The sequence below is a fragment of the Danio rerio genome, chromosome 22 (genome assembly GCF_052040795.2).
Source record: "Danio rerio strain M-AB ecotype USA chromosome 22, GRCz13ab, whole genome shotgun sequence".
Taxonomy (NCBI): domain Eukaryota; kingdom Metazoa; phylum Chordata; class Actinopteri; order Cypriniformes; family Danionidae; genus Danio; species Danio rerio.
Window position 1 is genome coordinate 40,202,501 of NC_141042.1, and position 24,614 is coordinate 40,227,114.

General features: G+C 39.3%; 1 long non-coding RNA gene across 1 annotated transcript in view; it reads left to right on the plus strand.

Annotated features, from left to right (window-relative positions):
- The first annotated feature begins 13,924 nt into the window (after window positions 1-13,924).
- LOC141380263 (uncharacterized) overlaps window positions 13,925-24,614 on the plus strand; it is a 117,509-nt gene continuing 106,819 nt past the window's right edge. Inside the window, exons 1-2 of the long non-coding RNA XR_015522460.1 lie at window positions 13,925-14,020; window positions 14,101-14,271. This is a non-coding gene — a long non-coding RNA (uncharacterized LOC141380263). The remainder of the gene's footprint in view (window positions 14,021-14,100; window positions 14,272-24,614) is intronic.

Consider the following 24,614-nt stretch of genomic DNA (forward strand, 5'->3'; position numbering starts at 1 on the left):
ACATCAGTTATCTTTGTATAACAATGTCAAGTGTATTGTCAGGGAATTTAAATAGGCCAGAGGAAGGATTTTTTCAACATAGACGCATTCTAATTACCCCTATCTACATTTCTGGAGAGCGCAAAATACGTGCCAGGAGCTATATTTTTTTGTCGTTTTCATTTTTTGCGATTCCACCAGAGGCCGCTGTGTATGCTTTTTCAGGTTTCTTCAAATTTCTCCCATGAGTGCCATTCGCACCTGCTGTTCTCATGTAAATCCACCAAAAGCCGACTGACTGACCGACCAATCAACTGACCCGCCTACCCACTCCCTAAACCCAACTGACAGTGTTTTTAAAAGCAACCCAGAAAAAGAAAAGCCCTCGCAGCAGCCTGATTTATACTGATTTAAACTGATTTATTGTTAGCTAGTTAAGCCTTTAAATGTCACTTTAAGCTGTATAGAAGTGTATTGAAGAATATCTAGTCTAATATTATTTACTGTCATCATGACAAAGATAAATTATTAGAGATGAGTTATTAAAACTATTATGATTAGAAATGTGTTGAGAAATTCTGCTCTCTGTTAAACAGAAATTAAGGAAAAAATATACAGGAGGGCTAATAATTCTAATGTATGTGAATTATCAAGACAGATGAACAGAAAGTGTGCGGTTGAGGTTGGTGTGGGATTGATGTCTCGGTCGCGGAGCTCCAGGATTTTGGCTGTGAAGTGCAGGACGGCTGACAGCATGATTGAATATAATGCCAGTTCTGCTCTTCTCTTGAAAGAGCATCTTTTAGGTATCAGGTGCCTAAAGTTGAGCTTTCTGGTCAACCAGACACTTCCCCTGGGAACCTGCGGGGCCGAGAGCCCAGTTTACCTCACTGGAGGAGACAGACACCTGAACCTGCTTCAAAGACAACACACACACACACATAGACTCACACGCACACACATGAGCACACAGATACACACACACACACATACAGTTTACACACATGCATTTATGCATACACATGTATTTGGACTTAGAGTGCGTATGGAAAGTATTCAAACAGCCTTAAATGTTTCACCCTTCGTTATATTGCAGCCATTTGCTAAAATCTTTTAAGTTCATTGTTTGTATTTCCTCATTAATGTACACACAGCACCCCATATTGACCGAAAAACACTGAACTGCTGACATTTTTGCAGATTTATTAAAACAGAAATACTGAAATATCACACCGTCCAAAGTATTCAGACCCTTTTCTCAGTATTTAGCAGATGACACGATCCCCCCCCCCCCCGATCTAATCCAGCCATGAGTCTTTTTAAGATGAAGCAAGTTTACACACCTGGATTTGGCGATCCTCTGCCAATCCTCCTTGCAGATCTTCTCCAGTTCTGTCAAGTTGGATGGTAAATGTGGGTGGACAGCCATTTTAGGTTTCTTCATAAATGCCTAATTGGGTTTAAGTCAGGGCTCTGGCCGGGCCATTCAAGAACAGTCCAGGATGTAGGTCTTTTACCCAGTTCATTCATTCATTTGTCGGCTTAGTCCCTTTATTAATCTGGGGTCGCCACAGCAGAATGCACCACAAATGTATCCAGCACATTTTTACGCAGCAGATGCCCTTTCAGCTGCAACCCATCTCTGGGAAACATCCAAACACACTCATACTGACAATTTAGCCTACCCAATTCACCTGTACCGCATGTCTTTGGACTGTGGGGGAAACCGGAGCACTCGGAGGAAACCCACGCGAACGCAGGGAGAACATGCAAACTTCAGCCGAGGCTCGAACCCGTGACGCAACAACCTTCTGACCTTGCTGTGAGGTGACAGCACTATCTATTGCGCCACTGCTTCGCACTTTTACCCAGTTTCATAATTAAATTTAGATCAGTTTTTAATATATATATAAATAAATAAATAAATAAATAAATAAATATATATATATATATATATATATATATATATATATATATATATATATATATATATATATATATATATATATATTTATTTATTTATTTATTTATTTATTTATATATATATTAAAAACTGATCTAAATTTAATTTTGGAACTGGGTTTGGAACTGAATTTAATTTTGAAACTAAAACTTTGAAGCTCAATATCTCAAAATCAATTAGAACGCAGATAGAACCTTATAATTCTGAGTTAACTATATATATATATATATATATACATATATATATATATATATATATATATATATATATATATATATATATATATAGCTAGTGAAGCGTTCTGTTTTTACACTTACAAAGTTCGCCATGTAAATAGCAAATGCGCCATTGCCTGACTAAACTGGCTCTGAAAGGGAATGGGAGATGAGACTCTGATTGGTTTATTCTCAAAACACACCTATAACTCATTAAGAGAATAAGCTGTTAGACCATGCGCCGCGGCTCAAAGCGGATTTTTCCATCATTAAAATAGCAAAAGTGGATTCTGACATGCCCTTAATGCGATTGCGCCCTGAGCTTTACACTTTGCACCTAGATCTTCAAAATAGAGCCCAATATGTTTTGCTTGTCTAGAAAATGTCCCTTGATTTTAAGAATTTTTAAATATTTGGACTAGAAACAAGACAAAACAATCTAAGTAAGAAAAACATTTTTTTTGCAGTGTGTTTTATTGAATTCACATGGATTTTAAATTAAATTTAAATGTAATTTAGGCAAAGCAAGGCAAGTTTATTTATATAGCACATTTCATACACAGTGGCAATTCAAGGTGCTTTACATAAACAAGAATAAAAGAAACAAGTAGAATAAAAATAAAAACAAATAATAAAAATGCGTAAAAACAAAACAAAACATAAAAACAGGTAAAATGTGATATAAAAGAATGAAGAAGAAGAGAAAAACATGATAGTGCAATCTGTCGGACGCAGCACAGTGCTCATTCAGTAAAGGCACATTTAATTTAATTCTGTTGCATTATAAAATTAAACATAATTAATTTGATCAGAAATGTCTCTAATTCACTTTGTACCTGCATTTCTAGCATATATAGGTAATAAGCTTTGTTGTTTTAACCCAAATCCAAATTTCATTGAGATATGAATCAACTCAAGTTTGAATTTGTTTACAAAATTTGACTTGACCACTGAGTTTGTACATGTTATAGATGTATAAGACAATCCAGCAAATTATTTTCTCTTACCAGCGTCTAAATTCTAGGCCTAAAACCACACGTATTTGTGTTGAAACGTCCTTCTTGTTTTGGGCTTGAAACCTGAGCTGTGTGTGTTTCTGACAGGTTTGTGAGATTCATGCGGGTCAGGGCGAGCAAGCGCACCCCTCACTATTGTCCCATCCTTGTCCAAAACGAGGATCACTGATCTCCGAGAGCTTTTCGGCATCTTCGTGTCTCATTTTCTGTTAACAAGAAGCGAACAGCATTCTGCGTCACCGTTCAGCCATAATGGAGCGTCATTTACCTGTGTTTACCTCTTTTGTCCGGTTTAAAGACGACACACGCCGAGGCCTTTTGTAGGGTCCTGAACATGTTTAGATACTCAATCCCAATAACAGCAGCCTGAGAAAAATGTTATTATAAGCTATTGAGTGGACGTAAGAGTCTTGTTAGATCAGGAGAATAAGCACAAACGTAATGACGGCTTGTTTAGGCCAATTTTCCTTAATAGTGTTGTTAGAAGCAGAATCTCAGATCTCAATAGAGGAATCGAGACGGATGCGGCTGTTTCCATAGAGTTAATCATGGCAATCTCAGTTTTTTAGATTCAACACTTAAAGAAGTTATTAGAGATATTATCATATTTGATGCTAATTCTTTGTGGATTGTAATCCTGCACATTTGGGTGTGGTTGTAGCTTTGGAAGTGAATGTTGGATTGTGGTTATATAAACGTCTGGATGTTTTGTGTATTTAAAACATTCTCATGTAAGGTGAAATTGTCTTAATTACTTGATTCAATACTGCCTAAAACTTCCTTGATATTAATGCGTAGATAATAGAAATTAATCTTTTTTTATGTGTTTAAATTTGAGTCATCTTTATCATCTTTATTATTAATATTGTTACAATGGTAAACGGTGTACACCTGACAAAGTTTTGTCGCCTTGTTTTGCAATAGTTTACTGGAAAACTCTTCACTTGAAGGGGCGTTCAGAAGACTCACGAATGAATGTGAATGAAATGTATTGTGTAGTTCACTCAGTTCACAACCTGTTTTTGTCCTTGTCATGAGTACCTGACATTACTAACACTTGTCATAAATCTATCATAAACATGATTGTTATTATAAATGCATCACAAATTCTGATCACGTTTCAGTTAGTTAGTTCATTTATATAGCACAGTTTTTACAACACAACGTTGCCCAAAGTGCTGAACACAATCAATATTAATTAAAATAAAACCAACTACACATACATAACAATTAAAACATAAGGCAAACCCCCAACCCGGGCTCATTGTGAAAACGTAGCCCCGCGGACGTTTCTGCGGACCACGATTTACGTCCTGGGAGGTACGTATTCGAGCGTTTTTTTGTTTTCGCGGATCCGCGAGAGGCCGCTGTGCGCGCTTTTTCGCGTCTCGGGCGGGCGCCTCTCGGGAGCGTGCGGCGTTCGCACCCGCGCCGTTCTCTCGCGAATAGCCGCCGGATCGGAAAAAAAAAAAAAGCAAAAGCCCCCGTCTTCGATCTCGACAGCGTTTTCGGATCCCGCCGCGTTCTCGCCCTCATTTTCCGGATTCCGTTTTTCGTCTTACCTGATTTCCAGAACCCGTCGTCCACCGTGGCCGGCTCCGGCTCGTCCTCCTCCTCCGGGGCCTCCGCTCCGCCGACTCAACGCTGTGAGCTAGGCGGTTGAACTGATTGCGTTGGGAAAGCCCTCCACTCGGAGGCGAGCCGTCGGCCGGCGAGCGCGAAGAGGAGGGGCGGAGCGGCGCCACACCGCCCCCTGGCGTTCGCTCGGAAAAAAACCAAACGCGGCCTTTACGTACCTCCGGCCATGTAAATCGCGGTCTCCAGAAACGTCCGCGGGGCTACGTTTCCAAAATGAGCTTGGGTTGCAAACCCCTCAACATTAAAAAGGCTCAAATGCTAAAGAACAAAGATGGAGTTTCAGAAGCTTTTTAAAGACAGATAGAGTGTGTCTGATGTGGGGAGGAAGCCCGTTCCAGAGTTTTAGGGCGATAACAGCAAAAGCCCGATCCCCATTTCGCTTACAACAGGACCTTGGTACCTAAAGAATAAACTAATCAGAAGACCTTAGTGTGGCGAAGCAGTGGCGCATTTTAGATAGTACTGTACTATTCTTGTTATACGCAAACAAAAATCTAATGACTGTCTTATGAACACTCCCTTCAGATGAAGTATCACCGTATCAACGCATGTTGGGTTAGTATTGGGTTAAACAAAGACTGTGATCAGCTCGGCATCACACCATCAGATCTGCCCACGGGACGGATGTCATGCCATACCGGGTGGAGCGATGTACTTCCAGCACAGGGAGTATATTTTACCCGAGAGAAAAGTCCTCCACCTGGAGCACGGATTACTCGTTTTACCTGAATGTAATTCAAGAGGCCTCTCGCAGATCTGGGCTCTATCTGTTTAATAGGAAGTATTAAATTAGCTGGGCTGACAGGGCAGACAGTGATGGGTGCGAACGGGCTCCCAGAGCGTCCCAAAAGTGTGTCAGATACCGGGGGTTTCGGTATTCATCAGACTGGGGTTACATTACAGGGTGGAGCTGCGTCCTGCCCTTAAAAAAAAAACATGTGAGAACTGAAATCTACTCCCATGCGCAGGATTAAACACACCAGAGAGAGAGAGGGAGGACTTAAATGCGACAAAGACGAGCGATAAAGGGATAAACGGAAGAAGACAGAAAGGGAAAGTAACCACAAACGGTAAGCAGGCCCTCCAGCCAAACCTCCGCCCAACGCAGAGCAGCTGTTAATGCAGGAGTCGCTGTAAACACCCTGGAGACACCCTGTGCATGTGCTTGGCCGAGAAAAACAAAACGGCAGCGGCTCCAGATGGGAGGCATAGCCGTGAATCTTAACCAACGCACACCGAGCCAACAGTCACCACATTCACCATTAGAGGAATGTCCTTGGGCTGAAAGAAGTTAAACACAGCTGACGTTTGAGGATGGAAAATGCAAACGAGAGACAGGTTCATTCACTCGACCCTTTTCACATGTCTGGGTTTCTCAGCAGCAGAAGTCATCATACACTACCTGACGAAAGTCTTGTTGCCTATTCAAGATTTGCGAAGAACAAATAATAAGTTGACTTCTAGTTGATCATTTGGTGTCAGAAGTGGCTAATATGAAAGGTAAAGGCCTTTAGATTACGGTTATTTGAGCACAATAAAATACGATCATGCCTTGATTTAGAATTTTATTAGGACAGTAGTGATGTGCGGATCGATACTAAAATATCGACATCTCCGATACTAGATTTGTATGTTCTAGAACCGATTATCTTGTCAAAATATCGACATTTCAGTAATTTGGAGCAAATATTGGAAGTAGAAATACAGCAGAAAGTAACCACAATTACCCTAGTTTCTCTGAATAATGCCAACTTAGTCGGACTACTTGCAAAGTCATGTGCGTTATAAGGCACTGTACACCTGCAGAGCACGCTAGCTAGCCACTCAGTCCGCTGGCTTGGCACATGCGCAGTTATGTGAGGAGCTACTTCATTTCCGTAAACTTAAACGATGCGGTTTGTGACACGTGTAACAAAACAGTGAGGTACTGTGGTAATGCTACATACCTAATCAAACATTTACATAGACATCACAAGACAGAATATGACAACGTCATGACTAGGCGTCAGACGAGGAGGAAAAGAGAGGTACAGGTGCTGCTAGGGCGAGACAGACATCGCTTTCAGAGTCTTTAGGTGCAGCAGGCCGGCAACATCCAGGTACAGAGTGAGAAAATGCGGCGTTGTGGCTGTATTAGGGGTCTTCGATTTTTGGGTTTAAGGAAGGGGGTGATTGGGTCAATCGCAGCTTTTAAAAACACTATCAGTTGGGATTAGGGAAGGGGTGCAGAGATGATATCAGTCAGTCAGTCAAAATAAAGTGACCTATAATATTATTAAATATAGTTAATATAGTGTTATTAAATTAAATTAAATTAAATTATATTAAATATAGTGTTTTTGAAAATACCATCCGTTAAGCTTAGGGAAAGGGGTAATTGGGTCAATCAATGCTTTTAAAAAACACTATCGGTTGGGTTTAGGGAAGGGGCTCATTGGGTCAATCGCTCCTTTTAAAAAACACTATTGGCTGGGTTTAAGGAAGGGAGTCATTGGGTCAATCGCTGCTTTTAAAAAACACTATTGGTTGGGTTTAGGGAAGCGGGTCATTAGGTCAATCGCTGCTTTTAAAAAACACTATTGGTTGGGTTTAGGGAAGCGGGTCATTGGGTCAATCACTGCTTTTAATAACACTATCGGTTGGGTTTAGGGAAGGGGGTGATTGGGTCAATCACTGCTTTTAAAAACACTATCGGTTGGGTTTAAGGAAGGGGTCATTGGGTCAATCGCTGCTTATAAAAACACTATTGGTTGGGTTTAGGGAAGGGGGTGATTGGGTCAATCGCTGCTTTTAAAAACACTATCGGTTGGGTTTAGGGAAGGAAGTCATTGGGTCAATCGCTGCTTTTAAAAACACTATCGGTCGGGTTTAGGGAAGGGGTGATTGGGTCAATCACTGCTTTTAAAAACACTATCGGTCGGGTTTAGGGAAGGGGTCATTGGGTCAATCGCTACTTTTAAAAACACTATTGGTTGGGTTTAGGGAAGGGGGTGATTGGGTCAATCACTGCTTTTAAAAACACTATCGGTTGGGTTTAGGGAAGGGGTCATTGGGTCAATCGCTACTTTTAAAAACACTATCGGTTGGGTTTAGGGAAGGAAGTCATTGGGTCAATCGCTGCTTTTAAAAACACTATCGGTTGTGTTTAGGGAAGGGGGTGATTGGGTCAATCACTGCTTTTAAAAACACTATCGGTCGGGTTTAGGGAAGGGGTCATTGGGTCAATCGCTGCTATTAAAACACTATCGGTTGGGTTTAGGAAGAGGTCTTTGTGTCAATCACTGCTTTTAAAAACACTATTGGTTGGGTTTAGGGAAAGAGGTCATTGGATTAATCATTGCTTTTGCAAACACTATCGGTTGGGTTTAAGCAAGGGGGTGATTGGGTCAATCGCAGCTTTTAAAAACAATATCAGTTGGTTTTAAGGAAGGGGTGGATGGAGTATATCGGTCAGTCAGTCAAAATAAAGTATGACCTATAATATTATTAAATATAGCTCTTACTCTCCCAGTATAAAATACAAAAACTCAATGTCCATTAAAATGAATCTTCAATTAAAAACATTCAACTGAATCTTTAAAAACAGACAGGTTTTCATTAATGCAGCTTAAAGGCACACACACACTTCCACGTTGCAGAGGAAAACTTTAAACCTGCAGAGATGTTGATGTTCGCCAGCAGGGCTAAAGGCGTAATTGGTCCATCTTACCCCGCAGGCTGACAGGCCGTGTTTTAAACAGATGAGTGTTCAGTTTCATTACATTAGCAGCATCAGTCTCTGCTCTTTGAAGCTCTGCCCTGGCACTTAGTAATTTGGTAACAGGTTGGAAGTGGGCTACGGGGTAAGACGAGCCGCCGTCGTCTTGGAAACAACCATCCACATCTTATTTTTGAATCAGACACGGAGCAGAAGGTGACATATTAGCACACGGCGAGAATCGGCCTACTTTACTTTTTTTGTGGAATTCATTGGGGGAAACAAACAGAATATAGGCCAGACCCGGTGTTGTGTCGAAATCTGACTCCCCTCTCTGGAAAACATGAAGCTGCAATCAAATAAGTTTTTGCAAACTTACTCTGTAAAGCAAGATCTGACATCAGCATATACATATGATTTATATGTCACCTTTTAAACCTGTATTTGTTGGGGGAGTACATTTAAATCAATGTGCACCCATTATGAGACGTCTGCACTTATATGATGTTGTTTAAGTAGTTTGCTCAGATTTTTTTTTTGTATTTGTTTTTGTCTAACTGGCAGAAATGCCTACTAGAACAAAATAAACATGCCTAAAATAGCTTTTAAAACATAAAAATTAAATAAATAAGTAGAGAGAAGATAAATAGATTAAATTAAAATAAAAATAAATTAATGAATAAATGAAAAAATTATTAATTAATAATTTAGTAAATTAATTAAAATATAAACCAAAAATAAAAATTAATTAAATAATTAATCACAATAGAATAAAACAAAGGAGAAAAAAGGATCAAAATAAAAACACATCAAAATTTAAATCATGAAATAAGAAAACAAACTAATAAGTAAATACATAAGTTTAATAATTAATCAATTAATTGCTTAATTTATTCAAGTATGATAAACAAAGGAGAAAAAAATTAAAGAAAATAAAAACATCAAAATTTAAACCATGGAAAATAAATAAATAAATAAATAAATAATGCTTAGTCCTTTTATTAATCTGCCTCATAAACAAATAAACTAATCTTGCCTAATAAAAAAATAAACAAATAAATAAACACATTAATTAATTATTTAATAAAAAAGATAAAACAAAGGAGAAAAAAGAAAACAAATGTAAACCATAAAAAACAAAACAAACAAACAAATACACAAATAAGCAAATAAATAAATAATAAATAAGACCAAACAAAAGCGGAAAAGAGAACAATATAAGAGCACATCAAAATTAAAACCATGAAAAAGAAAACAAACAGGCAAACAAACAAACAAATAAATATATAACATAAGATAAAATATGTCAAAATTTAAACCATAAGAAATAAAACAACAAACAATCTGATAAATGAACTACAAGATAAAGCAAAAATAAAAACGCATCAAAATTTCAACCATGAAATAATTAACGAACAAACAAAATAAAGCGATTGCATTTACTGCTGTCCGTCCCTTTACTGCTCATTCTGCTGTTCAGCTTGATTAGGTGACATGAGTGGATCAGCTCAGTGTGTGTTATTAGAGATGAGTGACGGAGCAGCAGTTTGTATCATGACTGAGGGTCAGCAGCGGGTCAGTGAACAACACACACACACACACACACACACACACACACACACATGTACCCTTCACTCACTGACCCACTTCTGCTCATTCATGTGTGTGGTTGTGGAAACTGATAGACTTAATGAGATTCGACTGTCACACATTAAGATACGGACAGGTCTCAAAACAGTTACTTTATTATTGCAGCAGAAAGTTAATGACTAAAAACAAACACTTGTAGCCGAAGGACTGGAGGCTTTATCCATAAACAGTTTTAGCAGAACACCTTTGAGGTAGATTTGGAGAAGCACAAAGTTATTAAGGTAAATAAAACATTTGGTTGGCTGGTTTACCTCAGTTTACCGCCAGAGACTTGCAGGATGAGCAGGTGAATGTGGAATGAGGAGAAAAGATTATAAAGAAGAAGAAGAAGAAGAATTTAAAGAGAACTTTAAAGATTGCTCACTATCACTTCGTCCCTGATTTAGTAGTGGTCGCCACAGCGGAAGGAACTGCCAATTACTTTGACATATTTTTTATGTGGCTGATGCCCTTCCAACCACAACCCAGAAAGAAAGATGATAGATAGATAGATAGATAGATAGATAGATAGATAGATAGATAGATAGAAAAAACAATAGATAGATGAATGGACATATAGATGGATGGATGGATGGATGGACAGACGGACGGAAGGATAGAAAGTAAAGAAGGAAGGAAGGATGGATGGATGGATGGATGGATGAATTTATAAAAAATGATGGATAGATGGAAGGAATGGAAGGTAGGAAGGACTGAATGACAAAGAAAGATATATGGAAGGAAAGATGGATAAAATAGATAAGAAAAGAAGGAAGGAAGGAAGGAAGGAAGGATGAATAGATAGATAATGGATGGATGGAACAGAAAGAACAGAAAGAAAGATATATGAAAGGAATGAAGGTAGGATGAACTGATGAAAAAGAAAAATGGAAGGAAGAATGGATGGATAGAAGGAAGGAATGAAGGTTGGATGGAAGGAAAGATGAAGAAACAAAGACAAATAGAAAAGGCAAGGCAAGGCAAGGCAAGTTTATTTATATAGCACATTTCATACACAATGGCAATTCAAAGTGCTTTACATAAACAAGAATAAAAGAAACAAGTAAAAAAATAAATAAAAATAAAAACAAATAATAAAAATGCATAAAAACAAAACAAAACATAAAAACAGGTAAAATGTGATATAAAAGAATGAAGAAGAAGAGAAAAACATGATAGTGCAATCTGTCGGACGCAGCACAGTGCTCATTCAGTAAAGGCACAGCTAAACAGATGTGTTTTCAGTCTTGATTTGAATGTGCCTAATGTTGGAGCACATCTGATCATTTCTGGAAGCTGATTCCAGCAGCGAGGGGCGTAGTGGCTAAAAGCCGATTCACCCTGCTTTGACTGAACTCTTGGAACTTCTAGTTTATATGATCCTAAAGATCTGAGTGATCTGTTAGGTTTGTATTGAGTGAGCATATCTGTGATGTATTTAGGTCCTAGGCCATTTAGTGATTTATAGACCAGTAATAATACTTTAAAATCTATTCTGAATGTAACTGGCAGCCAGTGTAAAGACCTGAGGACAGGTGTGATGTGCTCTGATTTTCTGGTTCTGGTTAGAATTCTGGCTGCAGCGTTCTGGATGAGCTGCAACTGTCTGACTGTCTTTTTAGGAAGGCCAGTGAGGAGTCCATTACAGTAATCCACCCTGCTGCTGATAAAAGCATGAACAAGTTTTTCTAAATCTTCACTAGAAACAAAGCATCTGATTCTTGCTATGTTTTTGAGATGATAGTATGCTGATTTACTGACTGCTTTGACATGACTGTTGAAACTCAGATCTGACTCCAGAGTCACACCAAGATTCTTGACCTTATTTTTTGTCGTTTGACCTTTAGTGTCAAGGTACGCATTTACCTTGAGAACCTCATCTTTGTTTCCAAACACAATAATTTCAGTTTTCTCTTTGTTTAACTGAAGAAAGTTTTGGCACATCCAATTGCTCATTTCATCAATGCATTGGCAGAGGGTGTCAATGGGGCTGTAGTCATTAGGCAGTAAGGCTAGGTAGATCTGAGTGTCATCAGCATAGCTGTGGTAGGAGATTTGGTTCTTTCTCATTATTTGGCTTAGAGGGAGCATGTAAAGGTTGAACAGGAGAGGTGCAAGAATCGAGCCTTGTGGGACTCCACACGTCATGGGTGTCCACCTCGACCTATGGTCACCTATACTGACATGGTAACCTCTACCTTCTAGGTAAGATCTAAACCATTTGAGGACCGTGCCAGATAGCCCGACCCAGTTTTCCAGCCTATCCAGAAGTATGCTGTGATCGACAGTGTCAAATGCAGCACTGAGATCCAACAATACCAGCACTGTTATTTTACCTGAATCTGTATTTAGGCGTATATCATTGATTATCTTTATAAGAGCGCTCTCTGTACTGTGATGTGCTCTGAACCCCGATTGAAAATTGTCTAAACACCCCCTGAAGTTTAAGAACTTGTTAACCTGGTTAAAAACAACTTTTTCAATGATTTTGCCAATGAAAGGGAGATTTGAGATTGGCCTGTAATTGCTCAATAGGGTGTTATCCAGGTTGCTCTTCTTCAAGAGGGGTTTAACAACTGCAGTTTTAAGTGAGGTTGGAAAAACCCCTGATAGAAGTGAAGCATTTACCACTTTTAGAAGATCCATTTCTAAACATGTAAACACCGTTTTGAAGAATGATGTGGGGAGCGTGTCAAGACTGCAGGTTGATGTTTTCATAACTTGCACAGTCTCTTCTAAGATTTTGCTGTTAATTGCCATGAAATCAGACATAGTGTCTGATTTCTTAAGTTGTGGTTGAGCTTGTTTGATATCGACACAACTTGGTTGATTGGATGAGCTGATTGCCTTTCTGATATTATTAATCTTATCAGTGAAGAAATGAGCAAACTCATTACATTTGATTTCAGAGAGGAGCTCACTGGGAATCTGACTGGGGGGGTTTGTGAGTCTCTCTATCGTTGCAAAGAACCAAGGCGGAAAGGACAGAAAGAAAGAAAAAAGAAGGAAAGGATGAATGATGGATGAATTGATATATGAAGAATGATGGATAGAAGGAACGAATGCATGGATGGAAGGTAGAAAGGACAGAAAGACAAATAAAGATATATGGAAGGAAGGATGAATGAAATAGATAAGAAAGGAAGGAATGAATGAAGGAAGGATGAATAGATAGATAATGGATGGATGGAACAGAAAGAAAGATTGGAAGGAAGGACGGATGAAATAGATAAGAAAGGAAGGAAGGAGAGAAAGAAGGAAGGACGGAAGGAAGGATGAATAGATGGATGAAAAAGATAAAACATAGAAAGGAACAAAGGAAGGAGAACAGAAAGAAAGAAAAAAGAAGGAATGATGGATGGATGGAAAGAGAGAAGGATGGATGGATGGATGGATGGAAAGGATAGATGAAAATTGATAGATAGAAATGAAGAAAGGAAGAAATAGATGAATGAAATAGATAAACAAAAAGGAACGAAGGAATGAAGCATAGAACGAGTAAAAGAAGGATATAGAAGGTGGATGGATGAAATAAATAGAAAAAAAATAAAAGAAAGGAAGGATGGATGGATGGATGGATGGATGGAAGGATGGATGGAAGGATGGATGGATGGAAGGATGAAGGGAGGATATGTAGAATGAAAGAAACAAACATTACATGCTTTGATAATTATCTTTTTGGTTCCTTGTGGGGTCAAATGCAGCGGTCGCAATGTTACTACGAGCCACTAGGCTGTGCTAGAGGGGAGTGATAACTGGATATTTTCCAGGTCACCACAGAGCAAGTGAGTTGTGTTTGGTAGAGGGAACAGCAAGGTGAACTAAATCTACCATCTCACTCTGCTTCTGTCATTTTTAAGAACATTATTGTTGCTGCTCAGATGTGAGTATTGAATAAGTGTTTAAGTTTGAGAGTATTTTCGATATTTGGTTGGGATTTACCCTATGTTTTTTCAAATATAGGCATGGACCTGTTGTTCTGGAGGTTCTCAGATGTGGTGATTGTTGATACATTCAATGGACTACATGGTGATCGTTGATTGGGTTTCAGCAAACTTCATGGTCATCGATGGTTTTTCCAGAAAGTGTGGAACATCGGCGAGTGAACTATATTCTTAGACGTGGAATGACACGGTCAGTGACTCCGAATTTCTCATTGCTCTCTCCTATTTCCCAGAGAGAGGTTGTAGATATCATTGCATTGCACTCAATCCATCTAAAAAAAGTCACCTCACCATCTATATCAATTAAACAGATTGTGTTCTTTCGATGACTGCTTAGTTGTGTATGTTGATTGATTTTTATTTGTGTGGGCTACATTTATGTGTGGAAAAACTAAACAAGAAGGAAAGAAGAAAAAAAACAGGCCTGTGAAGTTCTGAAATTTCAGTATCTTTGAAATTGAAATCCTGTGAACTCCCTCAGTGTAACATCTTACACACATACATAGAGGTGTTACAAGAAGACTGATGGATAGAAAAGACGGGAAAAAAGGAGAGAAGGAAGGAAAGATGAATGGATGGATAAAAATGATAAAGAAAGAAAGGAAGGATGGAAGGAAGGAAGGAAGGAAGGAAGGAAGGAAGGAAGGAAGGATGGATGGATGGATGAAGAAAAGGAAGGAAAGAAGGATGTAAGGAAGGAAAGATGAATGTATGGATGAAAAAGATAAAAAAGAAAGAAAAAAGAAAGGATGGATGGATGGATGGAAGGAAAGAAGGGCGGCAGGAAATAAAGATGAATGGATGGATGAAAACGATAAAAATGGAAAGAAATAAAAAAGAAAGAAGAAAGGAATGATGGAAGGAAGGAAGGAAAGAAGGACAGATGAATGGAAGGAAGGGAAGAAGGAAGGGTGGATGGATGGATGGATGAAAGGAAAGAAGAAAAGAACAAGAGAAAGATATGTAGAAGGTGGATGAAATAAATAGAAAAAAATAAAGAAAGGAAGAAAGGATGGATGGAGGGTGGGAAGGATATATAGAAAATTGGTGGATAGAAACGACGGAAGGAAGGATGAATGGATGGACAAAAAAGATAAAAAAGGAAAAGACAGAAAGAAAGAAAAAGAAAGAAAGAAAGAAAGAAAGAAGAAAGGAAGGATGTATCATAGATAGATGGATGAATGGATGGATGGACAGATGGATGACGGTAAGCAAGGAAGGAAGGAAGGAAGGAAAGAAGGATGGATTGATGGAGGAAAGCATATGGAAAAGTGATGGATAGAAAGGAAGAATGGAAGGAAGGATGGATAGATGGATGGATAAAAAATAGAAACAAATAAAGGAACGAAGGAATAAAGGACAAAAAGGAAGAAGGAAGGAAGTATTGATGGATTATAGGAAAGAAAGACAGAAAGAGAGAAAGAAAGATAGAAGCTGTATGGATGAAATGAATAGAAAAAAATAAAGAAACAAAGGAAGGAAGGAAGGAAGGAAGGAAGGAATGATATACAGGACATTGATATAAAAAAATGAAGGATGAATGGGAGGAATGAATGATAGATGAAAGAGATAGACAGACAGACAGACAGACAGATGATAGATAGATAGATAGATAGATAGATAGATAGATAGATAGATAGATAGATAGATAGATATACAGACAGATAGATAGATAGATAGATAGATAGATAGACAGACAGACAGACAGACAGACAGACAGACAGACAGACAGATAGATAGATAGATAGATAGATAGATAGATAGATAGATAGATAGATAGATAGATAGATAGATAGATAGATAGATATACAGACGGACGGACGGATAGATAGATATACAGACAGACAGATAGATAGATAGATAGATAGATAGACAGACAGACAGACAGACAGACAGACAGACAGACAGATAGATAGATAGATAGACTGTAAAAAATGATATGAGCACTTAGTCCTGACAGCATATGTTTTTAGTTCATTGTAACTTATAAATTAAATGAATCATGTTCTAACTTAATTATATAAGTTACACACAATGTTTTACGTGAGTGTAACATTATATAAGTTCAGTGGACTCAAAGTTATTTTGATTCAGCTTAAAAATGTAAGGCAACCAGCATTTCTTTACAGATAGATTGTTACAGATACACAGTTGAGTCCTGCTCTCCTGCACAGGTGTGTTGTTGAGCTGCAGGTAATGTGATTGTGAGAGTTTGATGGCTGTCATTGGATCAATCTGCTGAAGCATGTCGAGGGAAAGACGAGCGCGCAGACTCCGGTTTCTCACAGTAATTAGCTTTCCCAGTCACTAATTACCTGCACGCATTACAGGGATGATTGACTGTCATTTAAGCATTTTAATCTGGATAATATTTGCAGGAATAGCAACTATTTGTCAGGCAGATTAACATACGTCTTCCATGCGCAGATGGGGGACTGATGAATCTTGATTTGGTGATTTCCCCATCATCTTCTCGGGTTTTTGGGGTTGATTATTCAGTATTTTTTGATATCGGCTGAGTCTGGAATCAGGGCTGGTGTTGACTGATGAATGTGGGGTAATAATGCACTTTTACTCTGTGTTTCTCCTCAGATTCCTGTGCTGCTTTACACTGAAGTTTGGGTGCTTAACCCTTATTATTTATTCAACCAGGCAGGCTCGGGTTTGATGTCAAAAGTGTCTTAGATAGAAAAAGAAAGAAAGAAAGAAAGAAAGATTGAAGTTTAGACAGACTGGCGGAAAGAACAAAAAGAAGGAAGAAAGAAAGGATGGATGGATGGATGGATAAAATAGAAAAAAAGAAAGGAATGCAGAAAGGAAGGATGACATGAAAGTAGGACAGAAATAAAGACATATGGAAAGAAAGAAGGGTGGATGTATGGATGGATGGATGAAATAGAAAGAGAGAAAGAAAGAACAGAAGAAAGGGAGGAAGGAAGGATGGATGCATGAAATAAATAGAAAAAAGAAAGAAAGAAAGAAAGAAAGAAAGAAAGAAAGGAAAAAAGGAAGACAGTAAGGAAGGATGGATGGATGGATGAATTGATGAAAGGACGGACTGATAGACAGATGAATGGATGGAGGGTGAAAGGAATGAAAGGAGGAAGGATAGATGGATAGAGGTATGGATGAACTTGATAGAAAAAAGAAAGAAAAAATAGAAGGACGGAAGGAAGAAAAGATGGATGGATGGATGGATGGAAGGAAGGACAGGTGGATAGTTGGATGAAGGATAGAAGGAAGGATGGATGGAAAAAAGAAAAAAAAAAGAAAGAAAAAATAGAAGGAAGGTAGGGAGGAAGGAAGAAAAGATGGAAGGAAGTATGGGTGGATGAATGGATGGAAGGATTAATTGATGGATAGATGGATGATGGATGGATGGAATAAAGAATGAATGGAATGAAGAAAAGAAGTAAGGAAGGAAAGAATGAAGAAAGGAAGGATAGATGAATGGATGGGTAGAAGAAAGAAACAAAGAAAGAGGAGAAAAGATGTTTTGATGGATGGATGGAAGGAAAGAAGGAAGAAAGGAAGGATGGATGTATGGATGGAAGGAAGGATGAAAGGAAGGTATGTGGAAGGAAAGACGAATGGATGCATGCATGGATGAAAAAGGAAAAAGAAAGAAAGGAAGGAAGGATGGAAGAAAGGAAGGAAAGAAGGATAGACAAAGAAAGAAGAATGGATGGATGAAATAAATAGAAAAAAGGAAGGACATATTGATGGAAGGATGGATAGAATTAAAGTAGGACAGAGAGAATGACAGAAAAGAAAGGTATATGGAAGGAAGGAAGGATGCATGGATGAAATAGAAAAAAGAAAGAAAGAAGGAAAGACAGAAAGAAAGAAGGATTGATTAAATAAATAGAAAAGAGAAAGGAAGGAAGGAAGGATGGACTGATAGAAGTAAGGAAGGAAAGAAAAAAGGATGGATGGATGAATATAAGGAAAGATAGAAAGGAAGCTACAGTATATGGAAGAATGATGGGAAGGAAGAGTGGATGAAATAGAAAAAAGAAAGAATAGAAGAAAGTAAAGATGGATGGATGGAAGGAAAAATAGAAAGATATATATATATATATATATTATACAGAAAGACAGAATAAAGATATATAGAAGGAAAGAGGGATGAATGGATGCTTAAAATAGATTGAAAGAAAAATAGAAGTAATGGAAGATGGATGGATGGATGGATGGATGAAATAGAAAGAAAGAACAGAGGAAAGGAAAGAAGGTAGGAAACATAAATGGATGGATGAAATAAATAGAAAGAAAAAAGAAAGAAAGGATGAAAGGAAAAAGGAAGAGAGTAAGAAAGGATGAATGGATGAAATAGATAGAAAAAAGAAAGAAAAAATAGGAGGAAGAGATGGATGGATGGATGGATGGATGGATGGATGGATAAAATAGAGGGAAGGAAGAAAAGATAAAAGGAAGGAAGGAAGTATGGATGGATAGATAAATGGAAGGATGAAAGGATGGACTGATGGATGGATGGAATGAAGAATGGATGGAATGAAGAAAAGAAGGAAGGAAGGAAAGAAAGAAGGATGGATGGATGGATGGAAGAAAGAAAGAAAGAAAGAAAAAGGAGAAAAGATGGTTCAATGGAAGGAAGGAAGGAAGGAAGGAAGGAAGGAAGGAGAAAGAAAGAAGGATGAATGGATAATTGGATAAAGGAAAGGAGTAAGGGAAAGATGGATGGATGATGGATGGGTGGAGGGAAGGAATGAAAGAAGGATGGATGGAGGGAAGGAGTAAGGGAAGGATGGATGGATGGAGTGAAGGAATGAATGGATGGGTAAGGGAATGAATGAAGGAAGGAAAAGCAAAAGAGCACCTTTTTGGTGCTTTAAAACTTTTATACAGACAAAAGTGTGACCGATGTAAAACGGGAAGATGAAAGCAGCACTCAACAGCAGCTCAAGCAAACCCCTTAGACACACCACTGCCTTAGACTGAGATCCTTCAATCACTGATGGAAACATAGTCAGTGTGCATGTCTGAACACCAGCCCTGGTTCCCTCTCGTGGTCTCATTAGCAGCACGTCTCCTTCTCAAATTAGAGGTCATCCTGTCTTTCTGCCGCCGTTTGATCGCAGTTCTTCAGTCTATTGATAAGAGCGAGTCTTCCAGAACGGGACCCTGCAGTGTGTGTGTGTGTATCATACTCCGGCTCCTCAGACACACTCCACATTCTCCGCACATAGATTTCCTTATTATTAATCTGTCCTTCGGGAGCTTTTCCATGCTGCTCAATAACTGCCTTCAGATCCCACTAGACACTGGAGTGTGATAGAGAGCGCTTCTTTCCCTCGGCTTCTTACCAGATTAACCGCACAATCCATTAATAACAATCTCCCACACACTTCATTTTGAGCACTTTATTCCAAATGACATTAATTTCAACCGCGAAATACATCGGGGGGTGTAATGACAGCACAGATATTAATTAATTGCATGTGTAATTGCGAAATTAAGTTTGGGGAAGTTGGTAATGATCTGAGGAATTACAAGACGTGCGCATATTATTCGGGACTTTTGACTGGCCGCCATGGCCTTGGTTGTAATCCAGAAACGCTTCCGATTTTTCTCGTTTTTTTTTTTTGTGTGCGTCTTCGCTTAATCTCGCTGTCATGCCCATCACTCATGTCTGACCATGGGCTTGCTGGAGAAATCCGCTATTGATTTTCAACTTTGCCGCTTTAATTAACTCCGGCCGCACATAATGGGGATCTAATGGAGAAAGTTTTGGAGGAGTTGATCATTTCTGCCGGGTCTTTTTGTCCTGACGCTGGATGGAAAGCCTGGTTTTGAATTGTTTATTGTCTCGGAGCGGATGTGTGGTGGCGTTTGATATGATGAACGCCATTGTTTTGGTTGATGAAGAGTTTAAGAAGGACGGAAGTGTCGTCCTGTGTGTGGGACGGGGGATTTCTGTAAAACTGGAAATGTAGTTTCTCCAATGGTTCGGAAATGGATTTTATTTCTGGCGTGAAGATTTAAATGTGTTGAATCAATCCGATTTGAGCGAAATACGTACGTCTTGGATGTGAAAATGGTGTGAAAGTCTTTCTGAAGTGATCGAAGTGGAGAAAACTTACTCTCAAACTTCTGTTTCTCATCATTTATTCAGTTCTAAGTTAACAAAGTTGAAGTAGGGGTGAAAAAAACCTTTAGTTGTTTTATTAACACGTTTTAAATACTAAAATCAATGCAACTGGCAACCAAAGTAAGGTTCAAAATAATATGTTAGGGTGAGTTTTGTTTGTGGGCGAAGCAGTGGTGCAGTAGGTAGTGCTGTCGCCTCACTGCAAGAAGGTCGCTGGTTCGAGCCTCGGCTCAGTTGGCGTTTCTGTGTGGAGTTTGCATGTTCTCCCTGCAGCCTACCCAATTCACCTGTACCACGTGTCTTTGGACTGTGGGGGAAACCGGAGCACCTGGAGAAAACCCTAACACGGGCAGAACATGCAAACTCTAGACCAGGGATTCCCAAACTTTTTTGCCCACGACCCCCAAAATAACAATGTCAGTGACTCGCGGCCCCCAATATCTTCTGAGGTGGTTATAAACCCAGAAATCTTGCATGCAATGGCGCACACCAATAAACCACTAATAAACAATTCTTCGTTGAATTTTTTGTAATGTCTGTCAGTGCTGTAAATAGGCTAGAAAGTTTAACCTGGTGTTATAAAATCAATCTGCTGCATCTGACGCTATTGCTGTGTCTTTAATGTAATGTAATTACCCCTAGCAGTGCAATCCAATAGAAATAGTAACTAAAAGCTACTAAAGTAACTATATACAGTAGTACATAGTAACTATAAACAACTATATTTTTCTTTTTTAGTAGGTTATGAATAAAATATGGTAATTGTTATGGTTTATGAAAAATAAATAGATTTTTGGAAATCACCAGGCGACCCCCCCCTTCATTGTTCAGCGACCCCTCGGGGGGTCCCGACCCCCACTTTGAGAACCACTGCTCTAGACAGAAATGCCAACTGACCAAGCCAGGGCTCGAACCAGCGACCTTCTTGCTGTGAGGCGGTTGTGCAACCCACTGTGCCACCGTGCTGCCACTAACAATACTGCACCTGTAAATGTTTGGGCTCTATTTTGACGGTCCATGCGCAGAGCGCAAAAGGCAGGGCGCAAACGCTTTCAGGGCGTGTCAGGGCGCGTTTTTGCTAATTTAAGGACGGGAAATCTGCCTTGCGCTTCGGCGCATGGTCTAAAAGGGTTGAGTTTATTTTCTTAATGAGTTATAGGTGTGTTTTGAGAATAAACCAATTAGAATCTCATCTCCCATTCCCTTTAAGAGTCAGCTGCGTCACGCCAAGAGCGCATTCACTATTTACAGGACGCAAAGTAAGTCTAAGTGAATTTCACAAGCAAACAGTTAACAGTTTTTTAACAGAAAACTGTTAAACAGAGCATCTACTGCGTGAGAATGAGAGATAATGGATCTACTTTCACTTTCGCTCTTGGATAGGGAAACCTTTACGCACAGACATCAGTTAGTCTATAAATAAATACTTTTGTTTGTTAAGCGCAAATATTCGTTTCAAAACTGTTTCTAAATTCAGTTCTAATTTCCAGCAAACGAATAAATGAACAATAATAACGAAGTGTGCTCAAAAACCTGAGTTATATCCTAAAACACATGCTGTGCCCCATATGGTCTAAAACCTGACAGGTGGGCAAATCTAAGCTTGTTTTTAATAAAACAAATATAAATATGGATATAATAAATAATACTGCTAATAATAATAACATTATACAAAAGCAGATTGTTATAAACTGAAAAAGCCTCCCGAGATGAAGAAGACATAAAAGCAGTGATTTTTCATATTTCTGTAGGCTAGAAAATAATATGTTTTGTAATATTTTAATCCTTTATATTTATATTCTATATCTATTCTTATTATATCCTATATATATCCTTAATATTTACATTTTTTCATATGTAAAGATATTTGCCTATTGCTCTCTTGTGTGTATTAAGCAGTGCGTAAGCGAGGCGCAACTCTGCGCTGGAGTTTAGACCGGGTTAGTTTTGGTCTAATGAAAAATCTATTATAGTTTCTCAAAATAGCAACGCGCCAGCGGTCCACCTCAGAACGCCTTCCTTTTTAGACCAGAACGCCTATGGGGGCACAAATGAGCGCTAATGCATTTGCTATTTAAACAGCGTAGCTCAATGCCTCAAAACCACTCTTTCGCCAAGCTTAAACTACCAAAAGACTACTGCGCCACGCCTTGCGCCACACTGGTGTATGATAGGGCCCTTTATGTTCAGTCCACTGAAATTAGAATGAAGTTGACCTAATGGATTTGTGTTGGGACACCATGAAGGAACGCGTTTATTACAGCGTGGATTTAAAAGTGTCCAGAAGACACGGACTAATGAAGGCGTATTGTGAAGTGCGAGTGTTAAAGTATAGTCGCTCCTTTATGTGCAGCTCTGCTCGGCTGGGCAGGGAAGGGGTTAAGTGCGATGCTCCTGATAGTTTGTGTGTTTCTCATGCAGTTCTGTTTACGCGCAGAGAAAGGCTTTTATTCAGGCGGGAGGCTCATCTGTTTGTTTCCCAGGAGTGTCCTCCTCTACAGGTACAAATGACTTGTTGTTCCCGCGTCCCGTCTGCTTCCTTGGCGACGGATAGACGAGAAGTGGCCTGTGTGTGTGTGTGTGTGTGTGTGTGTGTGTGTGTGTGTGTGTGTGTGTGTGTGTGTGTGTATGTGTGTGAGAGAGAGAGAGAGAGACTCCAGTGTGATCTGGGTCAGTCCTATGGTGGGCCATGGGGACAGAGACACACCTACTCACACACATACATACATACATAGATATATACACACACACACACAGACACACACACACATAGATAGATATATACACACTCAGACACACATATAGATACACAGATACATACCCACACAGACATACGCATATAAAACACACGTACACAAACACTCATACATACATACACACACACACACCTATACACGCACACTTTCTCTCAAACACACACACTCTTTTGCGCGTGCACACACAAACACACACACATACATTGCCACATATACATACCTACACACACACACACTTTCTCTCTCTCTCTCAAACATAAACACACCTACACATACAAACTCACTCTCTTCCACAAAAACACTCTGTCACACACAACTTCACACCGACTTATACACAACTATACACACACACACATATAGATATACACAGACAGACATATGCATACACAGATACACACTCACACATATATACATTTAAACACACATACATACACAAACACACACCTATACACGCACACTTTCTCTCAAACACACATACTCTTTCACTCAAACTGACACACACATATTAACACCTACACACACACACACACACACACACACACACACACACACACAAACTCTCTCAAACAGACACAAACACACTCGCAGACCTACACACACAAACTCTCTCTCTCCTACAAACACACTCTCTCTCTCTCTCACACACATACACACACACACACACACACACACACAAACAGACACACATATGCATACACCGATACGCACTCTCACAAACATACATACATTTAAACACATGTACACACATACACACACACACCCACACCCCCCCACACACACAAACACACACAAACCTATACATAGACACTTTCTTTCTCAAACACACATACTCTTTCGCACAGACTGACACACACACACACTAACACACAGCTACATATATATAAACCTACACACGCACACACACTTGCACAGCTACAAACACACAAATTCTCTCTCCCACAAACATACACACTCTATCTTGCGCATACACACACACACACACACACACACACAGTTATACACAAACAGACACACATATGCATACACAGATATGCACTCACACAAAATACATACATTTAAACACACGTGCACATACACACACACACACACACACCTATACAAGCACACTTTCTCTCTCTCAAACACACATACTCTGGGACAATTTAGCCTACCCAATTCACCTGTACCACATGTGTTTGGACTGTGGGGGAAACCGGAGCACCCGGAGGAAACCCACACGAAGGCAGGGAGAACATGCAAACTCCACACAGAAACGCCAACTGAGCCGAGGTTCAAACCAGCGACCCAGCAACCTTCTTGCTATTGTGTATACATACCCCTGTCCACATTTCTGAATGTAGTGTCCCAGGAGCTACATTTTTTTTCAGTTTTTGTTTTCGCAAATCCGCCAGAGGCCGCTGTGGACGCTTTTTCAGATCTCAAATTTCTCTGGCGAGTGCCATTCGCATTTGCTGTTCCCGTGTAAATCCACCAGAGACCATGTCGACTGACTGACCGAATGACTGATGGACTGACCCACACTACTCCTTCCCTAAACTCAACCGATAGTGCTTTCAAAAGCACCCATTGACCCGCACACCCACTTCCCCAAACTCTACAGGTTTAAAAAGCCATCCAGTAAAAGATTGGGGACTAAGCCGAAGATAAATGAAGGAATGAATATAC